General features: G+C 37.1%; 1 protein-coding gene across 1 annotated transcript in view; it reads left to right on the forward strand.

Moving 5' to 3' along the window:
* The first annotated feature begins 2554 nt into the window (after positions 1 to 2554).
* Positions 2555 to 19716, forward strand: part of LOC144970590 (glutamate receptor-like) — a 91913-nt gene continuing 74751 nt past the window's right edge. The window contains exon 1 of the mRNA XM_078910369.1: positions 2555 to 2647. The gene's annotated coding sequence lies outside the window, so the exon portion shown is untranslated. The remainder of the gene's footprint in view (positions 2648 to 19716) is intronic.

A 19716-nucleotide genomic window follows, 5' to 3' on the forward strand; every position in this document is an offset into this window, starting at 1 on the left:
AAAACGACATTTAATATATAGGATGAGGCATGAAGCTTGTTCAGCTATATTACATTTTTTTCCGACAGAGATAACGTTGTTAAAGGTCAATTATTCTTTTTAACCTGAGTACGGTGAGATAATGTGAGTAAAGAGCCTTTTCCAAGGACTTAACGATGCGCCGGCCGCTCAGTGCGGGAATCGAACCCTGGACCTTTCAATCTGAAGGCGAGTGTCATACCACACAGCCACATAGCTGTTTATAGAGCTACGGAAACCCCAAATTGTGTCCTGTTGCATCAAACCGGTGATATATCGGAATGTACTAGAAAGGCAACATTGACTTAAAAGTAATAAGGATTAGAGTTAGAACATTTTTTTTTAAATTGGAAGATTAAGACATGAAACTCACTTTCCTCGTTGAAAGCATTACATCTATTCTTATATAATTTTATTTTTTAATTGTGCTTATTTTTTTTTTTTTGATATGGGGCAATATTCACTAAACGTGCTCAAAGTGCTTTACAATGGGTCCTTGACCAACAGCCACACGTAACATGTAGAGCGAAACATGACGCCTGTTAGGCGATATTACCATTCTTTTTTCCGACGTAGAAAACGCTGTTGACGACCAGGTACTTATTTTACACCTGGGTGTGGTGAGAACATGCGAGTAAAGAGCCTTTTCCCATGACTCAATTATGCGCCTGCTCGAGACTCAAACCCAGGACCTTTCGATCCGAAAGCGAGTGCATACCACTAGACCACATTGCCGCACGGGTTGAGGCTCGATATCAGGTTACAGTTTATGTTAAATGTTTGCCAACAAGCACAGACTTCATGGCAAATCTAAAACTTTATATGACACTCGCTTTCGGATCGGAAGGTCCTGGGTTCGAGCCTCGCGCTCGGCGCATAGTTGAGTCCTTGGAAAAGGCTCTTTACTCACATTCTCTCATCGTACTCATGTGTAAAATGAGTACCTGGCCGTTATCAGCGTTGTCTTTATCCGAAAAATTGTAATATCGCCTAACAGGCGTCATGTCCCGTCCTACATGTTAAATGTTGCTGTTGACCAGGGACCCCTTGTAAAGCGCTTTGAGCACATTTAGTGGATATTGCGCTATATGAAGCTCAATTAAGATCGGTCATTTACGTTGGAAATCACAATCCGGCAGCCCTGTTGCCAGATTCATCTGTGTGCACCTACAGACTTTATCACCGGCCAGATTTTGATAATCATTGACGGTTCAAAAGATGTGTCTTATCTGTGTTGATTTCCACAATATTGTAATATAATAATTATCAAAATGGATGAGTGCCTGTTCTTAACATCCTTTATTTCTACGCAAATGTTGGGGGTTTTCCCACTTATTTGAATTTTAAAACTCATGCACAGCTTCGAAAAAGAACTGAATAATTAACACGGAACATTTCGGGCTCAAAACCCTTCGTCAAACAATATCATAACAAATATGAACTGCTTCTTTAAAATAACACAAGACTTTTTAATTTTTTTTTATTATTTTGTCCTTTTTAAAGCTCTGGTTTGCTGTATTATCATTTATTTTTGAACGAGTTCTACGCGTTATTTAATGACATCAGCATGTTGACAGAATAATCAAGAATCTGAATTATTTACATTTATTTATTGTGATGGTAACTTGAGTTGGAAATGATGGGCTATTTTGACGTAAAAATATATGCTTCAAATAACAAAAAAAAATATTGATTGTCTCCTGTCCTTAAAATGTGTACCCTGAGAAACGTTTGGAAAATAAATTTTGGCTGTTGTCAATAGCAATAATTTGCCGTCAACACTAGCCGCACGCGTTCATCCTCTCTTCCCCTTCCGGAACCGACCGATTGGGATGCAAGGGAGGTAAGAGAAACAAGGGAGAGAACGAAGAAATAGCAGAGAAAGATCGTAACATTATTTTCTGGCGGTATCCCAGTGGTTTTGGCGGGTGGACACCAAACACACCCGGCAATTGTGTAGTTGGAGAGCAGGGTTGCCAGTTTGGCATTTTAAATGCCAGATTCCAAAAATCTGGCATTTTTGAAAACCGTTTGGCATTAGAAAATCATTTGGCATTTGGCATTTTCATTTGGCATTTTCTTTTCTTGTATATTATACTTCAAATGACACCTTTTCTTAATTATTTCTAAACGCGTAAAAACAAACATCTTCACATTTCTTTTTCATTCTTAAAATCCAACCGTGGTGTAGTGGTTTAGCACTCCACTTAGTAGTCAGTAGGTAAATAATTACCCCAACAGGAAATTTAGTATAATTCAAAAAAAAAAAAAAAAAAAAAAAAAAAAAAGAAAAAGAAAAGAAAACACGCAAGCCACCAGGATATGATAGTAAATTGTCTATCAAAAGTGAGTAGTTTTCTTAGTGGGGGTGGGAGTCAACAGACTTTGGCATTTTTTTGGAGTGTTTTGGCATTTTTTGAGTCTTCCCCTGGCATGTTGTTGAAAAATAATCTGGCAACCCAGTTGGAGAGTCGAGCGTGTTGGTGAGTCGTCCGTTGAGTGAGGGATAGGGTTCTTGCAGTCGTTATTTACCCGTCGTGAGTGACTATGAAGGAATAAATAATATCTATGTATGTATCCTCGTGTATTCGATATGCCTTGACTTGAAACCAACCGCCATAACTATCAGGTGAGTTCACTTAAACATAGTCTATTTACATTTTGGAACCACGTTTTCGTTATGTATTATTGTTATTATTGTACCCTGGTTTTCATTTGTTTTCCATCATGCCATGTAACCTTACATAATATTATCAGCTTGTTTTCATATTGTTGTAGTGAGGGCTATTTTATGGGCTATTTTATTTTTGTTCTTTAATCACCCCTACCATTATGTATGACAGTGATAAGAAAGAAATAAAGCTCATGAAAATGGAGTGGTCTACGTTAAGGTGATGACTTTTTTGTTTTGCAATACCTAGATAGAATGCGGATGACGTTACTCAGCAGTTTGTTGACGATTGAGGGATCCACACTGAAGTTTAAGTGATCAGTTCCCGACTACTTCTAGTAAAAGATCATATTAGGTGAAGAGTTACCCATTGATTTGTAACTTGTGAACGTTTTACATATCGACTTGCCATCAATATCACGAAGGTCTCATTTTATTCTTTGTTATTGTTAAAGATTTTGAGTCAATGTTCGTGTCAGTTTACGTTGACAAGCCGACATTGTGGTCCTCCAAATTCAGATCAACGTTCCTATTGAGTTAATGCACTCGTTGCCCAATTCTACCCTATTTGTGAGATCATAATAATTACAAAGACGAGAACATACTGGACTTTGATCTAGATAGTCTTAAGTGTTGTTGATTGTGTGTATGAAGTGGTGTGAATTTGTTATTTTCGTTTACTCGTAGAAACCATGAAGCATTGAGAAATGTTGTTCACGTCTAAGTAAGTTGTCCTTAGTATAGAATCGTGGAGATAACTGAGGGAACAGAGTCAGTGGCAAACGCATTCCCATAATCCTTCAGAGCCATTTAGACCATGGAGCCGGATTTTATCCCGGTTTACATAGCGTGAAACTGACAATAGCAATCGTTTGCTAACTTTTGGATAGGACGCTAGTTTAACGCAAAATACTTTTCGCCAAACCTAACAGACTCAGCTACCCATCCAAGGCTGGGTGGACCGGGATTGGGAGGGGGGAGTCAGATAAACCTCTCGACTGCACGCGGAATCGATTTTGGATCCTTTGCTTGTGAAGCGAGTGCTCTACCAACTGAGCTATCGGGACCCCATCGTAGTTGTATAAAATATATGGTTTAGTCCAATGTGACAATGTACGCAATTGTATGAGTCACTACATCAAATCAAAACTTTGGAATGAAGAGTCGCGAACAAGAGGACCAGTTGATTTGACTGATAGACATATATTTACTGAAGATGGTCGGTCCAGGTTCACTATTTATACTGTCGCTGTGTTTGGTCATTCAGTTGTGGAAGTCATTATCTTTAAGGTTTAAAATATTAGACTTGTTTAGCAATTCATTACAATTTTATTTACACACACACACACACACACACACACACACATATATATATATATATATATATATATATATTATATATATGTGTGTGTGTGTGTGAGAGAGAGAGAGAAAGAGAGCGAGAGAGAGAGAGAGAGAGAGAGAGAGAGAGAGAGAGAGAGAGAGAGAGAGAGAGAGAGTTTTAGTCATGATTTTCTCCAAGAAATCTCTTGACATTATTCTTTTTTTAGACAGAATCATCTATGTAAATATGACAACGTAACATTACAATGGGATGAAGACAAATGTCTCGTCAAAAACTTTTGATAGATATAATATCATTATAGTCATCGGTTACGCAACTGTAAGCATGACTGTTAAAGTTCAAATATTCTAATTTTTGTTTTTATATACTCGTACTACTGTCGACTGACATGCAAACAAACTATTGCCTATTTATTTATATATTTATTTTTGTTTTCTTTTTTCGGGTGTGTGTGTGTGGGGGGGGGGGCTGGTTGTTTGTTTCTTAGTTTTGGTCTATATGGTCTATATGACATACAATCCAGGTAGTCTTGGTCAGTCTACCTTTTTCATCAATGTCTGAACTTAAATATCGACACTTAGCTTTTATGTTTTGCTTCACATATTGTCTGGATAAAATCAAACCTGTCATATTAAATAAGGGGCCTTGATTTTTTATTTTATCAATTCACGAGGACCTTTCATTCAAAACATATAGCCATTAATTACCCACGTTAAGTACAGAGATGGCCAAGCTTTAAAAAAAAACTTTTAAAAATTGTCAACTTTATTATTGTTGAAGGAATTAGTTATGTTGTTGTCAAATCTAATCTACGATTCCCATTGCACGTCATCTTTCTTCCCCATCCCTCCGATGGGACAAGTAGGTTTGCTTCCAATTTGACATTTGGCGAGAATCAACTTCCAATGTGCTCAAGGGGTCCCTGGTCAACAGCAACATTTAACATGTAGGACGGGACATGCCGCCTGTTAGGCGATATTACAATGTTTCGGACAAAGACAACGCTGTTAACGGCCAGGTACTCATTTTACACTGTGTACGGTGAGAGAAAGTGAGTAAAGAGCATTTTCCAAGGACTCAACTATGCGCCGAGCGCGAGGCTCGAACCCAGGACCTTCCAATCCGAAGTGTCATAGCACAAGACCACATAGCCGGACATATCTTGACACGATATAAATATTAAAATATTATATTCGAAAGCCGGCACGATTGGTGCATGTGTAAGAAAAAATATTTGAAAAAGTATGTATGAAACCATCCAAACAAATCAGGAAGAAAAAATTGAAGGGGATGTTGTTTTTTTCTTGTATTTAAATTCCTTTTTTTAAATTTTTCCGACACTGTTTCATGCACAATTTTTTGATAAATATCTCTTAGTAAACTTCAATTTATTAGACGAAGACAGATACAGTGGACGTTTCAGGTTTCCCCTTTATCAACAAAAGAGGATGAATGAAACACTGCAAACAATTGAGATAATGTGATTGTCACATCATCTGTAGTGTTTCATTCATCCTGTTTTGTTGATAAAGGGAAAATCCGAAACGTCCACAGTATCTGTCTTCGTCTAATAAATTGAAGCTTACTATTCAATATTTGTCGTTATTTTTTCCATCAAGCTTCAAGCAGCAACATTTCCATTACACGCTTTTTCAGATCTTTGATATGATGTAAAGCTACGTTTTATAAGGTATGAAAATCTCACATCCCATTCAAGTTCTATTGTTCAATAGGCTGACCTGTCAGTTCATAGTTTAAACAACAAATGCTATTTTATTCATGTTCTGCCGCTTGCTTTTTCAATTTGTTGACATATCTTTATCCATTTCTCTTGGAAGGAAATATGACCCGTGTGTATTTTACTCATGTCATCTGCACGCACTTTTATGTTATTTTGGTAATCAAGATAAACATGTTACTTAGCTAAACGTTTCTAAAGTATATCTCCTGTCTGATACAGACATGGTGGATTACTATTCAATGAGCAGGGCATTGTCATGACTCAGTGACGTCATCTGCAGGCAAATTTCTCTCCATGTCGCCTCAATTTCCTTTGTCTGAAAACAAGTTGTGCGGCTATATTAATATGGCATACTGGTATGACACTCGCGTTTGGATCAGAAGGTCCTGGGTTCACTGCTACTCGTATATTTTGAAACAAAATACTGAATTTCAACCTGACCTTTAAAAAGGGCAACAAAAAACCTACATACTATCAACCTCGTCGTTCCTGTATGCCAGAATTCGGAACACGATCCATCACACAGCGCCTTAAACGACAAGTTTTATGTATTACCCCCCACTTGCTTTTTGAGTTCTCTATTTATACACTATCGATGTAATTTGTTTCTTCTGTCCCGAGCGGCGCATATTTTAGTACCACTTTGAAAAGGCTCTTTACTCACATTCTCTCACCGTACTCATGTGTAAAATGAGTACATGACCTTTAACAGCGTTGGCTCTATCTGAAAAAAAAATTGTAATATCATCTAACAGGCGTCATGTCTCCTCCGACACATTAAGTGCTGCTGTTTGGCTAGGGACTACTTGTAAAGTGCTTTGAGCACGTTTAATGGATATTGCGCATTATAAAACATAAAGTTTACAATAATATTTTTTTTATTTCTTCTAGAATCTTGAGAAAAAAAAGCATTCCATTTTTTATTACGTCCATTCTTTTCCAAAGTCGACTTTGAGACATTGAGGTCAACCCACCAATCCGCACGTCAAACTAACACCATTGCTAATTTCGTCAAGCTCCATGTATTATTTCACGCTTCTAAAAAATGTTTTCTTTAACACTTACCATCTGACGCACAATTGTTTCTCCTGGGATTCAAAAAGAAAACAAAAACAACACTCCACTTATTGAAAAAAATACTTCCACTGTTTTAGACCGCGCGGTCTATTATTTTGTCAAGCAAGATAAACCTGTTACTTTGCTCAAATTGACGGTTAAGTACACCTCCTGTCTGGGGCAGACGTCGGGGATTACCATCCTTTGAACAGACCATTGTCCTGAGTCATGGACGTTGCCTGACAGACAAGTTTCCTCCCCTGTTGCCTATACATTCTCTGTGTTTGAAAGACAAGTTGTAGTGTTTGTAAACAAAAAGCAGACAATAAGAATTAGAAGTGCCATACAGTGACTTGCACAGGTTTTTCGGGCTAAAAGCTGATTGTCACATTTGAGCTTAAATAAATCGTTAGCTACCGTTGTCTTATGATTTATATAGTCCAAGGTAACTCACGCTAAAATACATTCATACGTACAAATAATGTTCTTAATGAAGATGAAGATTGGTTTTCCAAAACTTCCTAACTGCGTTTTTCCCATTTTGAGATATTGAGGATTATTTCATCAAACATTTCTCACTCGGTATATCATTTTATCATATTTAAACTTCAAATTCATACAAATCTAGGGGAAATTCTTGCGCCACTTGATGCTTAAAATAAAATTTAAGGTGCATTTTATCTACTTGGTGGAAAATCTCAAAAAGTGAAAACCAGCCTTCAGATATTGTCCAAACTTCTATGCACGTATTAGGGTTTCCACTAATCGGTGCAGACATATATAACCACAGATCCTAATAAGCAGGATCAGGAGTTCACAGGGATTTAAATATTATTATCATAAAAACAACAGACAGCAAATTATGACTCGGCTTTCCAACGAGTTCTTATGGTTAGATGACTAAAAGAACATGAGCTGAGCTTTTGTGTAACATACTGTCCTACCCCAGCATTGTATTACTGAGAAAGGCACTTCCAGAACGTTATCGCACTTGACCAGGTTGTAAATTATGAGAACCAGGTAATATGAATATTGTAGAATGTGAGTATTAAAAAAAGATGCTCGGTAGGCGTCTAACGGAGTAAGCAACGTAAATTTGGTTCAAAAAGGCCTACTTGGTGAAATGAAACATTGTGAAGTACTTTGAGTGCAGCAAACCCTAGGAATGAGTCATACATCTGTCCATATTTTAAAGAAATGTTCTATTTCTCTCATCATTCTCGATTACAGTGAACCTCACTATAGGGAAGAAAAGTCGTGACGTCACATATTCTACTTTTCTGATTCCTAATTCCTTGGAATTATGTATGTAGCCGGCTACATTCGAAGGTCAAATAATGAAAAAGCTACATATTGAACCTTGAGGTGGCATAACTATTTCAGAAGTAGGATGTATATATGTAGATCTAATTCTAAGAATTACGGGACGTCAAAGAGCGAGGATGTATTATCTTTATTGACGACCAGCATATATTTAGACAAGAATTTTTTTTTTTTACATCACACTTTTCTTCCCTACTACGTTTAATATCCTATTCACGGTCTTTAACTCTTTCATTGGAGCTTCTCTCGGCGCATAGTGGAGTCCTTGGTATAGCGCAATATCTACTAAACGTTATCAAAGCGCTTTATAAGGTGTCCCTGGCCAACAGCAACATTTAACATTAGGGCGGGACATGACGCCTCTTAGGCGATATTACCATTTTTTTCGGACAGAGACAATACTGTTAACGGCCAGGTACTCATTTTACACCTGAACGGGGAGAGAATATGAGTAAAGAGTCTTCTCAAAGGACTCAACTATGCGCCGAGCGAGGCTTGAACCCTGGACCTTCCGATCTACGGGTCGTTGCTTTCGAGAACATTTTGTGTTGTATATAAGCTTGAAATTTCAACATAGTACATTAGAATTAACCTGGAGTTGACTGAGGCTGAGATAAATATGATGGTCAGACACGAACGGTAAAGCGGTTAAAAATTCATATTAAGTTTGATTTTAACCCTCTCCTTTCCACCTGCAGCAAAATCGTCACATTTGTTACGACACGAAATACATTTTTCTTATTCAGATTTATTTTGTACATAACAAACTTTGAAAAATGATTTTTGTTGAATCAATAAGAACAAAAGGTTTGTTTTGTAGAGAAATTGTTTTAAAAATCAATTTTTATGCTTGGTAAGGCTGCCATTTTAGGAAAATACTGAAAATGATCGGAAAGGAGAGAGTTAAACAGGTCTAAGTAAATATGTTTTAACAATATCAAAGTGATTCTAGCTCCTAGGAACTGTAGACTGTAAAAAGAAACGAAGTGACTATTTTCATCCCCCTAGTCTAGGATGCTAGTCTTCATAATAGTAGTCCACAATTGTTGTATGGTTAATCCAAAGGTTGTAATGCAGTAATTTGTTAAGTTTCTTGTCACAAGTTGCACAATTTAAAAAAAAATCAATCAAATCCAAATCGCAAAAAGCCGAGGACGTTTTTTTCGGTAATCCAATCGGCCGGGGGGGGGGGGGGGGGGGGGGGGGGGGGAGTGAGAATAGAGGCAGCCAAAAAGAAATGACAACAACGAATCTAACAGCTAAAAACCAAAAGAACAAAATACCAAACACGGAAAGTTTTGGACTCAAAAACCCTCTTCAGCCAACAACCCCCCCCCCCCCCAAAAAAAAAACCCCAATGACTCAACCCTGCTCCGCTCAGAAACGGACTCGAACCCTGGACCACAAAGCGTAAGTAATACAAAGGCCGAAACGACTTCCAGCAAAGAGATACAAAATTAATTGCGCCTATCCCATCGCTTGAGATGTTGATGGCCTAGCCCATTTACAATATCACACATTAAAAAATAAAAGAATTATATTTCAAAGTTGGTTTACAATATCACATGAATGAATATTATAAAAAATTGTGGACATTAAAACATATTTAGACATATCAATTTGATTGTGTTTACCTTTAAAAGGTTACTGCTAACTTCGAACAAAATTCTCTAATTATATCTTTTAAAAATGCCCCCCCCCCCCCCAAACCCCACTCCATGACAAAAGTGTTGGAATTCTGAAGTCTGAAGTCACCCACCTTGTTATTATGCTATATAATATATTAAAGATCCATTTAATAGTTTTTCACTTTTATAAAGTTACTGCTATCTTCGAACAATATTATCCTGTAATATATTTTTTTATAAAAACTTACCTGCCCCCCCACCCCCCCACCACTTCCACCACCACCACCACCATCACCACCTCCATCACACAAGTAGTGGAATTCTGAAATTCAGAGTCATCCACCATGTAGAATATATCATCAAATATCTTTTTGTTTTCCAACCCGTGTATCGATTTTGAAATTGTAAGCGCTAAGCCTGTTCCTGAGAGAGATTCCGTACTCTCCTTTGGGAAATAAGGCTGTCGAATTGTTCACGCATTGCCGCAAACTTCTGTCCCATTTTGTGTGAAACATATCATTAAAGCTCTGAAAATGGAGGGCATTGTTCTAATGAATGTCACCATGACATTGGGAAACGTCAGAATTCAAATGTTGGTTGTTTTTTTTTCATTTTAATATTAAAGATAGGCTGACAAGCAGCAGATGTTAAAGCAAATATTCTTGGATTAACGGAGTAATTGAGATATAATAACGCAAATGCCTCTTTTCTTCTCTAACCCTCTCCTTACCAACCATAGGGAAATCGTCACATTCGTTACGATGCAGCCAACAATTTTCTTATTCTGATCTCGTTTTGTTCTAGTTATAGCCATAAAAACTCGATACTGTGTTGCAGAGCTCATTTTTCAGAACAAAATATAGAAAATACTCGTTACTATCTGTTTGAAAAAGCTATGTTTGTGTTGATTGAGTATGAAGTATCGGGTAAAATTCTGAAAATAGCTGGTTAGGAGAGAGTTAAGAAAAAGATAATGATAAAAATCTATTTTAAAAAAAGTTTGTATGAAACAGCGCCGGATCAGACAAAGCATAAAGAAAAATACCAAAAAAAAAAAAAAAAAAACCAAATTTGAAAAAAAAAAAATCACCCCAACAAATCAGCCTTCCTAGCTCGTCAGGCGGACTTTTTTTTTAACCTCTCTCCTTACTAGCTATTTTCAGAATTTTTCCCGAATCTTCACACTCGCCATAACACAAAAATAGATTTTTCGGACAGAATATTAACGAGTATATCTTGCCTACTCTTGATTTGTTCAGAAAAATTAGCTCTGCAACACATTGTCGAGTTTTTATAGCTATAACTATAACAAAATGAAATCAGAACAAGAAAAGTGTTGGCTATATCGTAACGAATACGATGATGTTCCTTTGGGTGGTAAGGAGAGGGTAGTGGATGAATTTTTTTCATGTAAATTTCTCTCCGTTTTTTTTCTGGCACTGTTTTATAATACCATTTTAAATGTTCATCTTATATATCACTGCCTGCTTTCTAATCTGTGATTTTGATTTACCTCTCTCATTGCCAGCCATTTTCAGAGCTTTGCCCGAAAGTATAGACTACATTCACCCTGCACAAAAACAGATTTTTTCTTACTCAATTAGAAAAGCAACAAGTACATTCTATAAATAGACGTCGAGTCTGAAGTTGACGTCACTCAGTTCCTTGTTATTCCTTTTTTGCCGTCCGCGTTTACGAGTAATTCTCACTAAATTGTATTAACCACACTTTAAATGTTCATGGTCACACATAGTTTTATACTTCTAAATGTCAATGTTGTGAGCTTCTTAGCCAAGCCCACTCTATCTATAGATAGTATGCGCTTGGCTAAGAAGCTCACAACATTGCAATCCGGAAGTTTAACGGACCAACACACAAAACTTTGTGTAACCATGAACTTTTATAGTCAGATAATGCAGTTAAGTGAGAATTACTCATAAACGTGGATGGCAAAAAAAAAAAACAATAATAAAGACCTGAGTGACGTCAACTTTGTTCTATCTAAAGATAGATAGTGAATACAATTGGTCAGAATTACTCATAAACATGTATGGCAAAAGAAATTATAAATAAATAAAAAAACAAAAACAATGACAAAGACCTGAGTGACGTCAACTTCGTTCTATCTGTAGTCCGATTGAGAGATTCTGGCGATCTAAAAACAATTGATCCATTTCGTTTAGCCAAAAGTCTCACAATATCCGCCATCCGGATACAACGTACTGACACACAAAACTATGTGTAACTTGAATGTTTATTGAGAACAACTCACAAAAATTGGATGACTGAAAACAATAACGAAGAGCTGAGTGACGTCAATTTGTTCCTTCTATATCAAAAAGCCAAGTGACGTGAAATCCATTCATTCTGTCAGGCTATTCAATCCCTCAATACTGACACAGATTCTTTGTTTAAAAACGACTTTTTAAAAATCGTAAAATAGCTACCTTTTTTTTTATATTTTTGTTAATTATATCAAGCGTTTCGACTTGTTTATATTTTCAATGACGAAACAGTTTCCCTTCCTATTGATCGACCTGTCATTGTTGTGAGTGCTTCATCATTGCCATGAAATAACGACCTCGGGCACGATTTGACCTCACTATTAACCCTGATACAAATTAGGTCTATTCTTTGGAATGAGAAGATGGGGGGGGGGGGGGGTACTCGGTTGGGATAGGGGATAGGAATGTCGGGTACCTTGTTTGTGTGGCTATGTGTGACACGCGCTTTCTGATCGGATGGTCCTGGGTTTGAGCCTCGCTCGGCACATAGTTGAGTCCGCGGAGATGGCTTTTTGCTCACATTCTCTCACCCCACTCAGGTGTAAAATGAATACCTGACCGTTAACATCGTTGTCTCTGTACGAAAAATTGCAATGTTGCCTAACAATCGTCATGTCACGTCCTACTTGTTAAGTGTTGCTGTTTGTCAGGGACCCCTTGTACAGCGCGTTGAACACGTTAAGTGGATATTGCGCTATATAAAAGCTCAGGGGTTTTTTTTTTTGGGTTTTTTTTTTTCAAGTTAAAAAAAAAATCAACAGTAATGTTGAGAGTAACATTAAATCACGATCCCATGTTCGTTTTGGATGAAGTAACTTTGATTAGATTCATGAGGTTAATGTCAGTTATGATGTTGTAGGTATGATAAGAATATGACTTTGATATGGAGCTTTTATGTAGAGCAATATCCACTAAACGTGCTCAAAGCGCTTTACAAAGGGTCCCTGACCAATAGCTACACGTAACATAAAGAACGAAAACATGACGCCTGAGTTTTTTTTTTCCGACAGATAACAACGCTGTTAACGACCAGGTACTCATTTTACACCCGAGTACGGTGAGAGAATGTGAGTAATTAGTTTTTTCCAAGGGCTCGAACCCAGGACTTTCCGATCCGAGTGTCATCCCACTGGACTACATAGATTTCTTCTCTATATTATTGTTAATTTTGATTATTTTTTTTCTAGTTTGTTTTGACATCTATCTTCCTCCTTTTTTTTTTTTTTGGAAAAGGGGAGGGGGATCTGACGGGGAACAAAAATAGGTGCGCCCGCGTGTGTGTGTGTGTGTGTGTGTGTGTGTGTGTATGTGTGTGTGTGTGTGTGTGTGTGTGTGTGGTAACGGAAAGGAGATAGTAATAAACATTGAGATTGAGAGTAATATTTCATTAAATCTCGGTCACCGGTTCATTTTGGGATGAGGTCGCTTTGATTAGATTTGTGATTTTCTCACTGAGATTAATGTCAGTCAGAGCTGATGGTCTATCTAGGTAGGATCAGAATAATATTATGGCTTTATTTGATTTGTAAAATATACCATTTAAATTGATTTGTTTTGTTTTGTTCGTGTATTTTTGAGTTTGTTTTCTACTCTTCTCTCCATTACGTATTTAGTACATGTATTTAGTATCGTCGTGTTTTTTCTTCTTTTTTTTTACTTGGTTTTCCTTATCTTTTTTTTAATTTTGGCATTTATATTTTCTATGTTTTGGACTGATACAAGAAGTGATGCGTATGATGACACAACGCCTCGCAATGGAAGCACGCGTCTTATCGCCACCGGATAGAACCACCAACATCCCCACCCCCGTATCGGCCCTAATTGATAAATTTAGGTCATGTTTTGATTCCAAGATCGGATCGCTGCTACACGACAGCGACACTACAATCAAATTTCCGAACGTTTCGATCACTCCGAGTCAATTCCACATAATGTACGAGGCACACGTAGGTTACATTGACATGAATTACATGATTCGCATTGAAATTAATTTTTTTTCTTCTATTGAACGATGGATTTTGGTAGTAGCTTCTAATGATGTCAAATTACGTTATGATGATCTATCTATCCAGGCCGCATTCGTGTACGTGTACGGTCGCGAACCCGCCCGGAAGCTTTGACATAACGCAATGCTGAACTAGATGCCCTGTGGTTTCGGGCTCTTGACCACAACGGGTACATGTTGGACAGGTGGAAAGTCCCCACTGATGAAGAAGCGACGCAGTCGTGAGGCACCAAAATGCCTCCTCTTGCTGGTACAGAAGCCTGACAACTTCATCTTTCACTTTCGAGGAGTCTATGCTCCCGTCCCCCCGAGGTATTGAATTCGTCCAAACCGGCGCAATGATATTTGTGGAAACAAGAGCGCTGCCATTAACCATTTAACTGCCGTACTCTAGAAAAAACACGTATTTGAAAATTTGGCCGGAAAGTCCCCAGGTTTGAGTTTTTACCGAGATGAGGGTCATTTAATCTATCGATATTTAAAGGACGATTGTCCTGGCCAATTTTTTAGATAGATGTTGTTCCAGTGTACGGCAGTTATTTGGTTAAATGAGAGGAAAGAACCAATTTCTTGCTTCACACAACCTTAGCTCAATCAACCCTAACACCAACTATATCCGTAGTTTACTCGGGTTACTTTTAAGCAATGTGCTTATTTATTTCATTTTTCTGAGACAAAGTATAGGCTTAGTATCAAAGGTAATGTTTTTAGTTTTTAAATGTTACTGGTAGTTGAATAAAACTATCTATGTACATGTTCATTTTCAATAGATTTTTTTTTCTAATTTTTAAAAGTAGGAAAAATCTCTAGGATTGAGTGAGTTAGAACCACAACTATCCTAACTCAAAGAGGAATTCATAATCTTCAGTTTGCACGCCAAAAGATCCTCGTTGAACATCTCTTTGTTATAACTATAATATTGTAACATTTAATGTCCCCATCATTTCGATACATTCATCCTGACCGATGTGTACTTGTTTGCAGTCTGATAACTGAAAGTGTTATGGTCTATTGTTGTTATGGAAATACTCTCAAACTGACATTAATTACAACAATGTTATATCAGTCCCATAACAGTGATCGTTACCAGACCTGCAAATATATGCACGTCGATCATATTGAAAGAATCTGACCGATCAATATTTTGTTGACCATAAAAAAATATAAAGGAAACACGTTTTTAGATTCTACCGAATCTTAAGGAATAATTATTGTGTTCTTGTCAGATTTAAGGCCCTGATAATATAAATGGAACGAAATTGACTTCACATAAGTCTGTTATTGTTTTTTGCCACCATGTTTATGAGTAATTCTCACATAAGTGTATTAACCAGACTATCAACGTTCAAGATTACACATTGATAGTTTTGTGTGTTGGTTCGTTATATTTCCGGATGGCAATGTTGTTAGTTTCTTAGCCAAGCGCACAGCATCTGTAGACTGAATCAAGATAATGTTACTTAACTCTTTGTTATTGTTTTTAGAACGCCATTTGAGTTGTACGCTCTCATAAAATTCTCCTAATCATACTATAGATCAAGATTGAAATACAGAGACGAGGAACTTCGAGAGTGGCAAAAGGATTTTGAAAGCAGAAGATGCATATCACGGTCAAGTCGGTAAACATCACAGATAAATTTGTGTGTTGATACAATTTATCTGGTGGGAGAACTGTTGGGTCTTTTACCTAAACGCATATCAATGTCTTGTCACTTGCTAAGTTCGGACAAGTGTACTATGTCAAGAAGATAAAGAACTCACTAAATAACTAACACCAAGAAGAAGATTTTAGTTTTGAATTTTATGTTACCTATAGAAAAACAAAAGATCAAATGGGAAATTACATATTAGATTGACAAGGTTTTGTCACCATTGTCCCCCTGTTTATATTAGTCTTGATGTCGTAGAATTTTCTTATCTTCTTCTTCGCTTGGCACGTTCCTACGTATTGAATCCACGGGCCGGCTCTCTCAAACCAGTTGACGGAACCGCTCCGTAATCACGGCAAACATAATTAATATGGACATAGCGATTGTCTAAGAGTGGTTCAAGTGCCGAGAGGTCACGGCTTCCACAGGGACACATGTTAATTCTAGCCCGTTCCAAGTTATCGATGTGATTGTGGTCAGTTAAGGGACTCAGCCTATAGAGGATAAACCTTAACCTCTCCTTACCAACTATTGGAAAATCGTCACATTCGTTACGATACAACCAACATTTTTCTTTTTCAAAGTTCTCTTGTACATCATAACATTTAAAGAAAATGAACAGTGTGTTGTAGAGCATGTTTTACTAAAAAAATTATTGTGTTTGAGTGATGAAATATATATTTTTGTGTTACTAGGGTGTGAAGTTTTGGGGAAAATCCTGAAAATGGCTGGTAAGGAGAGAGTTAAAGAAAATCATGAATAAATACTAGAATATAATAGGGGGCAGTGTGGCACAGAGGTTCGTGTGGTCTTTGCTTCGTACTCAAAAGGTACCAAGTTCGACCCACCGCCACGCTTTATGGTCATTTTGTCCTAGTTCACTTCGCGGCATTGTACAGTGGCTGGTGTGTGTGTGGGTTATTCAAGTATGGGATCCTTTAGGATATACTCTAAAAGACAAATTTCCGACTTGGGGATAAAAGGGAATCTTTTTTAAAAAGGTCATTACGTATTTATGGATTGTTGCTCCATTGTATTTGAATTCCATTTTTTTTGTGTGCAATGCGCCCAGAAGCCCCCCACCCAATGAGAATAAAGTCGTGCGATATAGGTCTTTATCATTATCATAATAATCAGCAGCATTACTATTATTATATCATCATCATGACCATTATAACACCATCATTACAATAGCCGAGGCCACATGTCTTCTGACTACTAAAGCGAGAAATATTGTGATAACTAGTCACCCATTGGGCGGTATATAAAATAATAACAATGATCAAAGAGATGTCGATTTCATTCACGTTATTTTTTTATTTTCCAATCACATGTGAAGAAATGTTGTTTTCTCGAGAGGTAAACCGTATTCTTATTTTTTTTATTTTAAGACATTGTGTGTCACAAATTCCATGTTTTGATTGGTCAAAATCAACTGGTTTATCGTTGAAAGAATACGCTGCTTCGGCAAGGAGATATAATTTTCTCATTCAAAATATTTACAGTAGACGGACCCAAATATTTGTAGCGTTAAACGGTCAATAGCTATTGCTTATTACCCTTTAAATAGGACCATGATCTATCCCAAAGTTCTTTTCATGAGATCTAACAGACTTAGCTACCCAATAATGTTGGACGGAAAAAGGGAGGGTGAGGGTGTCAGAGAAAAAATTCGATTTTACCCGTAATCGATCTCGGTACCTTTGTGTATGAAGCGAGTGTTCTACCAACTATCGGGACCTCCAAAAGATAATAATGTGTTCATTTAATCTTCGGAGGCTAAGGAAGTATCAGTTGCTATACTTTGACCGCCATGTCCTCATTTAATTGAGTATTGCCTATCGTATCGTGTGGAAAAGTGATTACCCAAGGGAGTGGAGATGGGGAATGGTTTGCTTGCTTTTGGTTATATATACGTTCATCTGGCCAGTGCCGATATTGGTCTAGTGGTGTTACACTCGCCTTCGGATCGGAAGGTCCTGGGTTTGAGTCTCGATCGGCGCACAGTTGAGTCCTTGGAAAAGGCTCTTTATTCACATTTTCTTACCGCACATAGATATAGAATGAGTACCTAGTTGTAAACAAGTTATCTCGGTCTGGAAAATGTTGTAATATCGCCTAACAGGCGTCATGTCTCGTACTACATATTATGTGTTGTTGTTGACTAGGGACCTCTTGTAAAGCGCTTTGAGCACGTTTAGAGGAAATTGCGTCTTATAAAAGCTGAAGCTTTAAGTTTGAAGTTTGAAATTTGGCCTTATCTTCTCTCTCCATATGATGTGACTCATCGCCTCAACTCTCTGGTATATCGGTGCGATTTCTTCTCTTCTTTTCTTTAATCCTCTCCTTACCACCCAGAGCAAAATCGTCACATTTGTTACGATACAATATACATTTTTCTTATTTTCAGATTTATTTTGCACATCACAAACTTTGAAGAATGATCTTTGTTTGATTAATAAGAACACAAAGTTGTTTTGTAGAGAGCTTGTTTGAGTTTTAAAAAAATATTTTTCTGCTGGTTAAACTTGCCATTTTGGAAAAATGCTGAAAAGATCGGTAAGGAAAAAGTTAAGGCGTATCATTGTTCATGTTGGATAGCCTCCCAATCACGTCTGGCGGAACTTCATTCTGGATTTGATCTATGACATGCGTGTCCTGCCTCTGTGGTTTTTCTCCCCATCAAGCCCGAGATCACCTCCTCTTTGCTTGGCCTCATTCTGCTCCGCTTGCCCTCCCATGCAACCATCCAAACAAAATATTTTTCTATTGTATCCTGTTTTTTTATGTGATCAAAGTATGGTAGCTTCAATTTCTTAATGGTTGACATTTCGTGGCAATCTTTGAGGCATATAATAATAATAATAATAATAATAATAATAATAATAATAATAATAATAATAATAATAATAATAATAATAATAATAATGATGATGATGATGATGATGATGATGATGATAATAATAATAATGTAAGCGTATTTCTCTAGCTCCTTTCGTCGAAACCTCAAAGAACTTTTTAAAAAAAAACCAAAAAAAAAAAAAACAACAACAAACAAACAAGAAAAAAACCATTTAGAGCTTAAAACGAGCGTATAAAACATCATCAATACAAGTCACATACAATACATTTAAACTTCAATTAAGTAAATATTTTCTGAAAAGATATTTTTCAGGTATAATATTTTAGAAAATATATATAGAGCTCGAAAATCTCACAAATTGAGGGAGATCATTCCAAATCGTGGGCCCGGGTTTCATAAGAGACCTATCGCCACAGTATTTAAGCTTAGTTTTAGGAGATGCTAACAATCGTGGGATCTAAGATCTCTGTCCAAGACGCAAACGTAGGATGTCTTGGTTATCCATCGGATTCTTAGGGGGTTTAGATGTTCAATCGTCAATGGATTGTATTTGCAAAAGGCCCCACGGCCTATTACTACAAATCTTCAGTTACCGTCCAGTCAAAACAGGGAATAGCAGTCACAGATTACTTTGACGAGCTAGTGCAATCAACACTGTTTTGAGAGTTTCCAAGCATTAAATATTCGTTATGTCCGGTGGCAGGACATTCCAGTCATTTATTGTTCTGTGTTTGTATGTGTCTGTTCTTGTAAATGGTTGTTTGTATTGTGATGCATTGCATCTCCGTGTAACGTACCTATCTGGTTCGATTTTTATGTAGTTTGGGATGATGATCTGTGAGTTTTGGTCCTTGATGGTTTTGTGTCATGTCAATATTATTATATTATTTGTTATACACTGCCTTTGTAGTAAAAATAAGACTTAGGTACAGTTGTCATGCTTTATTGATGAGAATGAATGAGATTTCATAAAGCGACCTTGAACTCCGTAAAGTGGTAGTTGACTTCCATGAAATCCTAGGTTTATTTTTTTTTAATTGTTTTTTTTTTTTGGGGGGGGGGGGGTTGTTGTTGACAAAATGAATATCAATTTAATTGATCGATATTTGAAGGACGAGTTTTCTGGCCAAAA

The sequence above is a fragment of the Berghia stephanieae genome, chromosome 4 (genome assembly GCF_034508935.2).
Source record: "Berghia stephanieae isolate SIO BIC M18660-M18661 chromosome 4, UCSD_Bste_1.3, whole genome shotgun sequence".
Classification (NCBI taxonomy): domain Eukaryota; kingdom Metazoa; phylum Mollusca; class Gastropoda; order Nudibranchia; family Aeolidiidae; genus Berghia; species Berghia stephanieae.